At 46.3% G+C, this 13206-nt stretch overlaps 2 long non-coding RNA genes across 2 annotated transcripts; one reads left to right on the forward strand and one right to left on the reverse strand.

Moving 5' to 3' along the window:
- Positions 1 to 421: 421 nt before the first annotated feature.
- On the reverse strand, positions 422 to 3222 carry LOC309667933. The gene is made up of 2 exons (XR_014268004.1): positions 3104 to 3222; positions 422 to 2014 (listed from the first exon to the last, which is right to left on the reverse strand). It is a non-coding gene; the product is annotated as an uncharacterized lncRNA (long non-coding RNA).
- Positions 3223 to 7610: 4388 nt separating this feature from the next.
- LOC309636382 lies at positions 7611 to 12585 on the forward strand. Its single transcript, XR_014250003.1, has 2 exons — positions 7611 to 7719; positions 8176 to 12585. It is a non-coding gene; the product is annotated as an uncharacterized lncRNA (long non-coding RNA).
- Positions 12586 to 13206: the final 621 nt, after the last annotated feature.

The following is a 13206-nucleotide window of genomic DNA, read 5'->3' on the forward strand; positions in this document are numbered from 1 at the left end:
ACTGCACACCATTGGTTCAGCCACTTTCGTACTGGAAGGAAAAACAATACAAGGTCTGCTTCATTTAAAATAAAATACGTAAAGCCTGAATCAACTTTGCCATGGTAAAAAATAATTTTTAAAAATATGCAATAAATTGCTATTTTAGAAATGTCCAATTTAAATAAATATATCTCGAGTTGTGAAAATATGAATTAAGATATCGAGAAATATAAAAGTACTTTTTGAAAAAATGGAATGAATTGCACATAGTAGTTTAAATTGATTTCAAATCAACCCACTTGGGTGCAGCAATGGTTGCATGTGTGGTCCTGTCTATATTGAAACTGAATGAGTCACTTGGCACTTCAGGGGCTATGACACCAGCCTGCTCACTTGGTATTTCCTGTTGAGAAGATCATTTATGATCCAAGTTGCTATATTGGATTCAACTGAGCAGATCTTTATTAAGTACCTTTCATATGCCAGCACCAATCTAGGCATTGGGAGGGGGTAAGAATTGTACAGCTGTTTCCCTGCCATTAAGGAATTTGTCATTCATTTGGGGAGGCACAACTAACACACAAAAGACAATCGGAGAACACAAAAGATGCAGTATGTTCTGTTTGCAAATTGTCTGGCTTTTTTTTACTGTGGGGACATCAAGAAAGAGAGAGATCTCTGTGAACTAAAGCAGACTAGGAAGAGTGTATGAAGGAAGAGGGATGAGTTTGAATGGATTTAGGCTAGAGTGTCATCAGACTAGGAATCTAGGAAAAGGCTTACTGTGTGGGGAGGAAAGGATGATGGAAGATTCAGACCTGAGGTTGAGTGAAGCTGGCAGATGGAGTGTCCCTGTCAGGCAACCTGGAGGAGAAAGCCTAGATAGTTGAGGTGTGAGTAGGTTTTGAAGTCCTTGAATGCCTGGTTAAAGGATCCCATCTTAATCTAATACATAATAGAAATGGGATATGACCAACGAGACAATGTGATATTGAGCACAAAATTTTAGAAGTAGGAGCAAAGCCAGGTAGGGTGCTGGTCCTCCACCCTGGGACACTGTCAGCCACATGGATGCTCTGAGATGACAAGCTTGAGGTTAATGACTTTTTTTCAGCTTCCGGTTGGTTCTTGAACCTAAATCCTAAATGTACAAGGGGAATGGCCCTAGCCTGAAAATGCCAGCTGAAACCAAATTAAGAGAAATATAGACTCCAGCCAGAAAAACTTGCAAAAGAAACATCGAAGCTGAGGCCCCCTTGTCAATTTGCAAAAGCCATGGGCCAGTCAGGCAGTTCTCCTGGGAGCTCGAGAGAGAGAAATTACAGCCAAATCTAATTGACCATCTTCATGATCCTGAAATCATTCCTTATAAGTGAAGATGTACTCTCTGCTGGGGAGGCTGAAAGTGACTGGTCAATTGGATGCGGTCAGGAGACATTCCACTGCCTGACAGATTCTGTGAATTTTTCACTTACAAGCCAGGGTGACAGTGGGTAGGAAAAGCCACAGCATTACCTGAGTGGGGCACATTTTCTGAGCCCTCACACTCAGCCCAGTAGTGAATAAAGTTGAAATGATGGGTAAAGGGAATCTGTCTCTGTCATCAGCTTTCATGGAAGGCCCTTCACACAGGAGCAAGGTTCTGCTGGAAGACCCAGGCCCACATTAGCAGGTCTCTGCCTTCGGTTTCACTCCGCTTTGTCACTCCTCAGCCACTGTGGTCTCTTCCGCTCCCCCAGGGTACAGTGAGTGCGCAGCTAGATCCCATGGGTCCACCAGCCCAGAGCCTTGCCGGGCTCAGCAGCTGACTTGGGAAAGATGGAAAGCGGATGTGGAGAGGCCACCATAGCACATAAGGATCCTCAGCAGGGCCACAGGTGCAGGGAGCGGGAGGTGAGAGGGCGGAGGAGACACGCTGGGTATTTGATCTCCTCTAACTCTGGGCAAAACACTCCTGCGACGTGCTGCCTTCCATTCCAGTAGAGGGTACACGTGAGAACTGGATCATCTGAGTGCAGATTTGAAGTGCGTTCTAAAGAAAGATAAGACATGGTTGGAAGCAGCCAAAGTTTAAAAATCTTTCAAATGAGCTATGGGAAGACATCCCACACTTGTGTCTGGAGACAGCATAATTGCTGTCTGAGCTTCAGGCTCTGACCTTAGGCCTCACTCTTTGACACAGCCCATGTGTGGGGTGACAGGCCCTGCCTTTCGAACAAAATCCAAGTGTAAAGGCTGCAGAAATCTTGATGTGGTCTGGCTGCACTTCCACCGTGCTGCATTTGTGAGTTTCTGCCTCTGGCATCATGGTTTACATTTTTTTGAACAAATGGAAACTATAGCTGCCGCACATCCCTTTGGCATCTTCTCTTCCCCAACCCAACACGTGAAACGAGTCAGTGTAATATGTTCTAAAAATATTCGTATAATACTCAAAAATGCATATTTCTTTTCTTTTTTTTTGAATTTTTTTTTAATACAGCAGGTTCTTATTAGTTATCTACCTTATACATATTAGTGTATATATTTCAATCCCAATCTCCCAGTTCATCCACCACCACCACCCCACCCCCTTCCCCACCCCCTGCCCCCTGCCCTGGCGTCCACACGTTTGTTCTCTACATCTGTGTCTCTATTCCTGCCCTGCAAACTGGTTCATCTGTACCATTTTTCTAGACTCCACACATATGCATTAATATACGATATTTGTTTCTAACATTTTCTCTTTTTGAGCACTTGGCTGTGGCAGGCAAACCTTACATGCTTTTGCTCTTTATGGATCAGGACCATCGTAACCAAGTTCATTTTGCTTTTGCTCCTGTTCTCTGTGAGGTTGGAGCTCACTTATAGGAACATGGAGCATTTGTAAAGTATTTAGTCATTCAACCATCAAAACTCTATTGGACACCATTGCTACTAGGTATTGAGCATAAGAAAATTTTAAAAATTTTGGTCCCTCCCTTAAAGAACTTACAACATAGCAAGGAAGCAGGCAAGTAAACAAATAATTGATGCATAGTGTGGCATATCCTATATAGAAACCGTAATGTTCAGTAGGAGCTTGGAAGAGGGTTTTAAGGGTCTGGAAAGACTTTGTTGAAGAACGTGGATTTTGCAGTACCTGTAGGAGTTCATGAGGACGACTATAATGAAGAAAGGTGTTCCTTCCAGGAGAGGAAGCGTGTACAGAGCCAGTGGTGAGTGAAGCAGCACGGTGGGCTGGAGGGCACTGGAAGCACCTCAGTAAGCCTAGGGTGGGAGCATGTGTCAGGAGGGACTCGGGACACAGGCAGAATGAACCCATCTAGGTCTTTATATCTCATTCTGGAGATTTTGCTTGGTTATCTCATTAGCTGGGATAGCAAGCCATCAAAGTGTTACAAAGTGTTAAGGAAGGAAGTGACATCATCATATCTGTGCTTTATAAAGATGATGCTGATATAAGGGAAGAACGAATTGTAGAGGGTCAAGCCAGATGCAAGGAAAACAGCTCGACCCAACTGCTGGTATCCAGGTGAAATCTGTAAGTGTCTAAACTACAACAGTATAGTGATTTAGAGGAAACGTTGGATGGAAGAGGTGTTGAGAGATAAAGGACAGAATGTAGTTACTGGGAGTGTGTGTGTGTGTGTGTGTGTGTGTGTGTGTGTGTGTGTGTGTGTGTGTGTGTGTGTGTGTGTGTGTGTGTGTGTGTGTGTGTGTGTGTGTGTGTGTGTGTGTGTGTGTGTGTGTGTAGTCGGTGTGATGGAGAAGATATTTCCCAAGACTCTGGCTTGGTCATGTAGGTTGATGGTGACAACATTAAGAGTAAGAGTTAAAGAGTAGGTTTGGGAAAGAATGAGTTGAGTTTGGTTAGAGGTGGACTTTGAGGTGGAAATTTAAAGTGGAGAGTTGTGTATCTGAACCTGGGGCTAAGAAGAAAGGCCTGGGCTAGGTGTGTAAATCTGAGAGTGCGTCTCATGTGTATGGGCAGCAGTGAGGGTAACGGTCGGGGAGATCACAGCGGGCACTGGACAAGCACAGGCTTATCACTGAATCTGGGTTTGAGTCCTGGCTCTTACCCCCGTGCTAGCCATATGACTTTGGGAAAGTCATTTAACCACATTGAGCCCTGTTTTTCTCATGTTTAATGGAGATACAAGGATCTGCCTTAAAGCATTATTCGGTTATTTATTCAGTCGTTAATTCAACGAGTATGTATGTAGGTATGTATTTATTTATTTTAAATTTATTTATTTATTTTCGGCTGCATTGGGTCTTCGTTGCTGCTCACGGGCTTTCTCTAGTTGCAGCAAGCAGAGGCTACTCTTCGTTTCGGTGCACGGGCCTCTCATTGCGGTGGCTTTTCCTGTTGCAGAGCACAGGCTCCAGGGCACACGGGCTTCAGTAGTTTTGGCACACGGGCTCAGTCGTTGTGGCTCACGGGCTCTAGAGCGCAGGCTCAGTAGTTGTGGCCCACGGGACTAGCTGCTCGGCGGCATGTGGGATCTTCCCAGACCAGGGCTCGAACCCGTGTCCCCTGCATTGGCAGGCGGATTCTTAACCACTGCACCACCAGGGAAGCCCTCAAAGAATATTTATTGAGATCCCACTCTGTGCATGGACTTGGGACACAAATGTGAAGAAACTAGTCATGGTCCACGCTCCAAGTTAACTTTCAGTCTTTTGTAGGGAGCAGCCATTAAACAAATAATTGCCAGAACAATAATTATTGTTAGGGTAAATGCTGAGAAGAATTGCACAAGAGAATGAGTTTATGACACCTGGTATAATAGAGTAGCACAGAGTGGGTCCTGAGACAGTACCAGCAGGAGTAGTAACACTTGTGGTACTTTTCATGGAGTCATGGAGTGATGTGAATAGATTCTAGTTTCCAGTGGATTGAGTAACAAATGAGATGTGAGAAACTGGCAGTAATGAACAAAGATTATTCAAAAGTTTGGCTGCTAAGAGGGCTATATAGAGAAGTGGTGATTGAGGAAAAGTTGTGGGGTTTTCAAGATGGAAGACTTGAGCACGTTGAACTGCTGAGGGGAAGGACCTGGCAAAGAGGATAAGTTATAGGAAATAGGGACAGAGGTCTCTCAGGAGACAGGCAGATGTAAAGAAACGCACCTTCTCTGACTAGCAAAAGAAGCATGGTAAGAGGATTAAATGAGATAACACATTACAAATTGCATGGCACAGTGGATGGCACATGGTGGGTGCTTTAAAAATTGTGTTGATTAAGGCTGTGAGCACGTACACACACACACATATGCTTACACATACACCTGTACATCTAGCCACACATCTGCTTATATACATACGTGTATCTACCCACACACAGTGTTCAATGTTGTAATTGTGAGGATTAAAGGAGGGAAGTTGATGTTCATGCCTGGAGGCCTCACTTTCTTTGTGGAGAAGGAGGCAAGGAACCTGCTGAGAGATGGGGCAGAATTGTAGGTCTTGAGGAAAACCATGATGGGTTAAACTGGCTAGTGCAGGAATGAAAAAAAGAAGAAAGCTGACCTGGAGAAGGATTGCTGAATGATGCTGAGGGACCACTGAAGATTGGAGTGGAGAATCACATATTAGGGACAGTGAGGGCTGGGGAGTTTCCTCCAGCAAGCCCCATGTACCTCAGTACTGCATCATTTCAACTTGTGCACTGTGGTGTAACAAAACGCAGATGAGAGAATGAAGGATGCCAGCAGGGCAGTAAGTGAGGTGTTGGACGACAGGGTCTGACGGAACAGGAAAAAAACAAGTGGAGCCAAGCGGAATCCAGAGTAGGTGACAGTTGGTGGCTCATCAAGATCAAAGAGTTGAGTTTAGGGGGTTTTGAGGGTGTAGGGGAACTGGAAGAATAGAAAACGGTCCTTGGAGAGTTGTGTATTGGCATTTCAATTATCGAAAGAAGAGTGGTCTTAGAATGTGACCGAGATAAGGAGATACTGAAGGAGAATGCCAGTGGTGGTCATGAGAAGTTGAGAACCTAGAGGCTGGTCCTCCGCCCACACTCAGGAACTGAAACTTCTCTAAGAGCACCGTGATCTTTGATTGCCAAATTAAAGTCCTCTCCTCCAGTCTCAAGTCCTTGACTTCTCCTAGCATTCTTTACTGTTGGCCACCTCCTTCCTCGTACTGTCTCCTCACTGGACGTCTGGTAAATGTACTGTTCTGGCCCTTCTCCCCTTCTCGTCCCTCCACTGGCTTCTCCTCTCAGCTCTCAGCTTGCTGGTAGAGACCTTCTCTGAAGACTCCTCTGAGCTGTGCCCACATTCACCGTCAGAGTCCCTCCCTAGCCAAGTGTCCATGAAGACTGGTGGAGGGAAAGAGAAGAGGCAGGAAGATGAGGTATGAAACTGGCTCTGAAGTTGGAGCAACTGACACATGGGCCTGAAACAGGGAAGTGGCAGTAGGAAAAGAGAAGAGATGCAAGTGGAAGGCATTTCAGAGTTTATGATGAAAGTCAACAGGACAACTGGGAGAAAGAAGTATGTGAGGGAGATGGAAATAGAAGGATAAGAGATGATGAAACGTTGAGGCTTCCTGAGAGGACGATGTTGCCAGAAAGGGAATATGGGAGAGGATGCGTTTCGTGTGGAGCACGCTGAGTTTGCTGAGTTTAAGGTGCCAGCTGCCCATTCAGGTGAGATGCACAAAACACAGATGGACCTTGGAAAAGGTGCTTTAAAGAAAGAGAGGGTAGGAAGAGGCCATGTGAAAGTTGGGGGGCTGGGATGAGGGAGCTGGAAGGAGCATAGGAGAGCTGGAGGCGGGGCGCTAGAAAGTGGCTACGGTGGCGTTGGGGAGGGGGATTGGGGGCTGGTACCGGCGAAGGAAGAGGGGACCGTGGGGAGATGGAATGGAGGCTGGAGACCGGCAGCGGAGAATTAGCAGCGGGGTTTTACACGGAGCTCGGAAGGGAATCTGGGGGCTGGTGTTCGGGGTAAAAGGAGGTCTGGTATTGGGTGTCTAGAAAGGGGCTGTGGAGAGGGGGGTGTGCGCTTCTACGAGGGGGTAAGAAGGGGATGTAAGGGGCTAGTGCCAGGGGACTGGGAAGGTGATATGGGGGCTGGGACAGGGAGGGCGAAGTGCAGGAACCAGGATGAGGCTAGAGGGACATCGGGGGCCGGGGCCGCAGGGTCTGAACACGGGGTGGGGGGGTTGGGAGGGTCCCTCAGAAGGCAGGGCTGGGGGGAGCCTAGGTTTGGCGGGCCAGGGCTACAGGGAGAGAGGTTTTCCAGGCCAAGGGGACGAGGGACAGGCGCCGGCAGGCAGCCCGAGCCGCGAGGGGCGGGCAGTGGGCAGGGGCTGTCCCCGGGGCGCGGGGGAGCGGCCGGGCCCGGGTACGGCCAGGGGTTGGGGGTTGGGGGGTGGGGGGTGGGGGGTGGCGGCTGCCGCGCGCCCAGGCCGGACGCGCGCGGAGGTTGCGGCCGCGGGAAGGGGGTGCGGGGAGACCAACCTGGGCCCGGTCCAGAGCAGTGGGTCCGGGACTGGCACGGCCTAGGCGCCGCGGCTCGGCGCTCTGAGCGGCGGCTTCCATCTTGCTCGGGCTCTCCCCGGGGCGCGCTCTCGAGCGGAGGCGCGAGCTCTCGGGCACCAGCGCGGCCCGACGGAGGCGCGTTCCTGCCGCCGGCGTGCGGGGCGGAGCGGAACAGCAAAGGGAGTTCGGGTGTCTGCCAGTCCCGGATAGGGGTCGGCGCGGTCCCTGGGGTCCCCCAGCCGGAGCAGTAAGCCCCCGCCACAGTAAGGCCTTCTAATTCGGGGGACCCCCTCCTTCCGGCCGGAGCTGTGCGATTGTGGGTCCACGCAAAGCCCATGGGAACGGGGGAGGGGCAGAACAGGGTGCTAGTTCACAGCGTTTGAACTGATGCCTTGCTCCCAAATTACCGGGGGTACAGCCTACCACAGTGTCTCTCGAGTGGCACCCTTACGCTTCCAGTCCTTTGGGTCTTGGAGGCGTTGAAGGTTCCCAGAGTCTCCTAGGAAATTGCCAGCCCCTCTGGGAGAGGGAACCTCCTAAACTGTTAGCGGCCCACGCCCGCGGTGGGGATTCGTTGGCCGCCAGTGTGTGGAGCTGGGCCTGGAGAGCCGGACCCGGGAGGCATCCAGGCTGTCTCCTGAGAACACTAAGATCCCAGAAGCATGAGCTGGAAGGGGCTGTGAAGAGAGTCTCATTCTACACCTTCTCCCACTTGACAGATGGAGAACAGAGGCCAAAGAGGGGGATTGACTTGTACAAAGAACTCTGCAGAGCGATGACACCCTGGAGAGAGCTGCCTGCCACCCACACCGCTTCTGACATCACTACTTTGTCTTTAAAGAAACTCCTTTCCCCCTCACTCAGGCCTTGGATTTGATGAGACTCACCTTAATCCTCTCTAGAGTGGGGCAAATGATCAGGCCTGGACACTGAACATATTCCATTGTTCTAGACACAATGACTGGCTCTGGGTGGGCCCATAAGCCAATCCAAACAGTTGAGAATGATATCCAGGTCATTTGTTGCAGTTTACGAGAAAGAGATTGTTCCCCTTTTACTGAGTTTCTTGAGCTGGGGCTTCAGCTTCAACCACAGGGGGGCATCTTTGACACCCCAAGCAGAGAGATTGTCTAAGAATAAAGTGAACACAAAGAGAAGCTAAGAAATAGAGACAGTTCTGGTGACATAATTTGAGCACCTGGATCCATCCATGCCTGAAGACCTGCTTCTGGATTGTTCTGTTAGGTAAACCAATGAATTCAGTTTTTGCTGAAGCCAGTTTGAGTTGGGTTTTTGTCACTTCCAGTCAAAATAGTCCCAAATAATTTACCTACATCTCCCCCAACCCGGGCTGGTGTACTGGATTATTTATATTGTAGAAAAATGCCTGAAAGGGTGAGCTACTTCTGACATATTGGAACCCAAAGACAAGAATTTGAGGTGCATCTGTGCCACTGTGTGACCTAGGACGGTGATGCTACTCCTCACAGCCTCATTTTCTTCATTTATAAAATAGAGAAAAACATCCTTCCTTCCTACAGACGTTATGAGGATCAAGAGAGAGAATGCATGGAAAAGAGCTTTGTAAACTGAAAATGGCTTTATAAATGTAAGTGATTGTCATTAAATTTTAATAAGTGGCTTGCCCAAGGAGTAGAAATTACAGTGGTATTGGAAAGGCACTCGCAGATCTATAAGTGGCTGGGACAGAATGTTTCCTCGTTTTCGAGACTAACCTTGGAGCAGTTACAGAAAGGAAGTCTGAGAACTCTCCACAGGAAGAACAGAACAAAACAGTTGTGAGCTCAAGTTGGGGACTATAGACCATAAGGCAACGATGATCCTGGACTGAGCACCTGGATGAGAGAAGCCCCCAGGGCACTTCCAGCCAATATCCTAGCAGAGAAAGATTTGTGACTTGTCAGATACCCTTATGCCTAAAGTAAGTGTTCAGTTACATTGAACGGTTATTAAGCTCTTACAGCATTCTAGGTCCCCTGATCTTTGCTTTAGATATATTGTCTCATTTAATCTTCACAATAACCCTAAGAGGTAGTGTTATGGGCTGAATTATATCCCTCTCCCCCACCCCCAAATTCATATGTTCAAGTCCTAACTTCCAATACCTCAAAATGTGACTATTTGGAGATAGGGCCTTTAAAGAGGCGATTAAGGTAAAGTGAGGTGATATGGATGGGCCCTAATCCAGTATCACTGGTGTCCTTTTAAGAGGAGATTAGGACAGAGACTAGATGATGACCATGGGGGACATAGCAAGAAAGGAGCCACCGCCTGAGGGGCCTCAGAAGAAATCAAACTTGCTAACACCTTGATCTTGGACTTTTAGCCTCCAGAACTGTGAGAAAATAAATTTCTGTTGTTTAAGCCAAAAAAAAAAAAAAAAAAAAGAGAGAGGCAAGTACTAGAAATACATAGTTGAGAGTTAATCACAATTAGTTGTGTCTATGACACACTGTAGAAGAGGAAGATCATGCCAACTGACAGCACATGGGAAGAGAGGAGGGCGGAGTCGAGAACTTCGGGGACACCTGTGTTGAAGGGGTGGGAGGAAAAAGGCCCCCAGAAAGAGAGGTTTGTCACGAGGTGGGCAGGAGAAAACACAGACAGTGGAAGGAATAGAGAAAGCAGTATCTTGAGGTCTAGGGAAGACTTATTAGAGAGAAAAGACTACAATGTTCATGGCTTGTTGGAAGGAGAAAATATGGAAGAGAGAGCAAGATTGCCAGCAAAGAACTGCTTGTTGGATTAAGCAGGGATCGGAGAATGGCAGAGCCTTGCATCCTTATTCCTCCAAGAACAAGAGAAGATGAAGAGAAAGAGGAATGCATGGGCAAAGAAGGCAGTGTTGAGGTGGAGGAACATGGCAGTCTGGTGGTCCTCTGTGTTCTTGATAAGAGAGAAGCAGTCATCTCCAGAGAGAACAGGAGGAAGGCTTGGGGTAGATGCTACAGGGAGCGCGAAAGCATATCAGTCAGACTTGAGGGTGGTGGCCTGGGAAGAAGTCGGATGACATGTCCTTGTTTGTCTAGGACACTCATGGTTTGTGCCTGGTGTTCAGGCATAATTATTTTAATTGTATCCCTTTTCACTTTTAATTGGTCCAGTTTGGAAGATATATCACAAGGGTAGCCTAGAGAGAAGCATTGAAGACTTGAAGACAAAAGAGGATTCCCTCATCAGGAAAACACACAAAAAATAAACAAACTAAGACCCACTTGAAAAAAAAAAAAGACCCACTTGCATATTCTGCTTAAAAACCTGAAGCATGCAGCACTTTAATTTGCACTTTTGGGTCCTGTAGAGCAATGCTGGGCTCCAAAGGCTAGGGCACCTACAGCATTTGAAATGTAGTTAATTCAAACTCGATTGCTGAGCAGATGCCCACACCCAAATTGAAAATGTTCCAAGTTTTAGTTTCACATCAAACAAACCAAATAAATGACACTTTTGTATCTGTATTGGTTATATTTGGAGCAGTTGCCAATGTATTCTTTTTATTATTATTATTGAAGTATAGTTGACTTACAATGTTGTATTAATTTCAGATGTGTAGCAAAGTGATTCAGTTATACATATATATATATCTATTCTTTTTCAGATTCTTTTCCATTATAGGTTATTATAAGATATTGAATATAGTTCCCTGTGCTATACAGTAGGTCTTTGTTGTTTATCTATTTTGGTACATTATACTCTTACTAGTCAGACACTTTGTTGTTTGGAAGTCTGCTTCTAGATCATCAGCGCTTAATCTTTTTGGTCCCAGGAGCCTTTACACTCCTAAAAAATTGTTACATTCCCCAAAGCTCTTTTACCTATATTGGCTATATGAATCAATACTTATGGTAATAAAAACACAAAAACAAAAAAAGTTGAGAGTAGCAGCCTTGTTTTATACTTTTACAAATCTCTTTTAATATCTGCTTTAATAAAAGACAGCTGGCCTCCTCTCTCCTCCTGGCTTTCCAGTTCCCTCCTCTGCTTCCTTCTTCTCCCTGGCTGCTCCACTTTGACCTGGAGTCCAGAGAACCAGTCAAGCAGCCACTGGTCCTCTCGATCTAGCGCCACCTCCCTGAGGGGCCCCTGGTGATGAAAATGCCAGGAAAGATGTAAAGACATTACCAGCCTTTCCAACCAAAACTCTGCAGGAGCACCCCTCCCTTGCCTACTGTGAGGACAGGGTAATTGAGCATTATTTGAAAATCAAAGGTCTGACTCGGGGTCAAGCTGTGGGTCAGTATATGAAAATAGTAGAAGCTCTGCCGACCTATGGAGTCCATTATTATGCAGTAAAGGATAAACAAGGACTTCCTTGGTGGCTTCGAATCAGCTATAAAGGAATTGGCCAGTATGATTTGCAGGATAAGGTGAAACCTCGGAAAGAGGCAAAACAGATCCATGAAACTTGCACAAGCCTCTTAGATAGCCTCATCCACCAGAGGGCAGAGAGCAGAAGCAAGAAGAACTACAGTCCTGCAGCCTGTGGAACAAAAACCACATTCACAGAAAGACAGACAAGATGAAAAGGCAGAGGGCTATGTACCAGATGAAGGAACAAGCTAAAACCCCAGAAAAACAACTCAATGAAGTGGAGATAGGCAACCTTCCAGAAAAAGAATTCCGAACAATGATAGTGAAGATGATCCAGGACCTCGGAAAAACAATGGAGGCAAAGATCGAGAAGATGCAAGAAATGATTAACAAAGACCTAGAAGAATTAAAGAACAAACAAACAGAGATGAACAATACAATAACTGAAATGAAAACTACACAAGAAGGAATCAATAGCAGAATAACTGAGGCAGAAGAACGGATAAGTGACCTGGAAGACAGAATGGTGGAATTCACTGCTGTGGAACAGAATGAAGAAAAAAGAATGAAAAGAAATGAAGACAGCCTAAGAGACTTCTGGGACAACATTACATGCAACAACATTCGCATTATAGGGGTCCCAGAAGGAGAAGAGGGAGAGAAAGGACCAGAGAAAATATTTGGAGAGATTATGGTCGAAAACTTCCCTAACGTGGGAAAGGAAATAGCCACCCAAGTCCAGGAAGCGCAGCGAGTCCCATACAGGATAAACCCAAGGAGAAACACGCCAAGACACATAGCAATCAAATTGGCAAAAATTAAAGACAAAGAAAAATTACTGAAAGCAGCGAGGGAAAAATGACAAAAAACATACAAGGGAACTCCCATAAGGTTAACAGCTGATTTCTCAGCAGAAACTCTACAAGCCAGAAGGGAGTGGCATGATATACTTAAAGTGATGAAAGGGAGGAACCTACAGCCAAGATTACTCTACCGGGCAAGGATCTCATTCAGATTCGATGGAGAAATCAAAAGCTTTACAGACAAGCAAAAGCCAAGAGAATTCAGCACCACCAAACCAGCTCTACAACAAATGCTAAAGGAACTTCTCTAAGTGGGAAACACAAGAGAAGAAAAGGATCTACAAAAACAAACCCAAAACAATTAAGAAAACCGTCATAGGAACATACATATCGATAATTACCTTAAACGTGAATGGACTAAATGCTCCAACCAAAAGACACAGGCTTGCTGAATGGATACAAAAACAAGACACACAAATATGCTGTCTATAAGAGACCCACTTCAGACCTAGGGACACATACAGACTATGAGTGAGGGGATGGAAAAAGATATTCCATGCAAATGGAAATCAAAAGAAAGCTGGAGTAGCTATACCCATATCACATAAAATAGAC

This window comes from Balaenoptera physalus (genome assembly GCF_965194825.1).
Source record: "Balaenoptera physalus genome assembly, chromosome: 10".
Classification (NCBI taxonomy): Eukaryota; Metazoa; Chordata; class Mammalia; order Artiodactyla; family Balaenopteridae; genus Balaenoptera; species Balaenoptera physalus.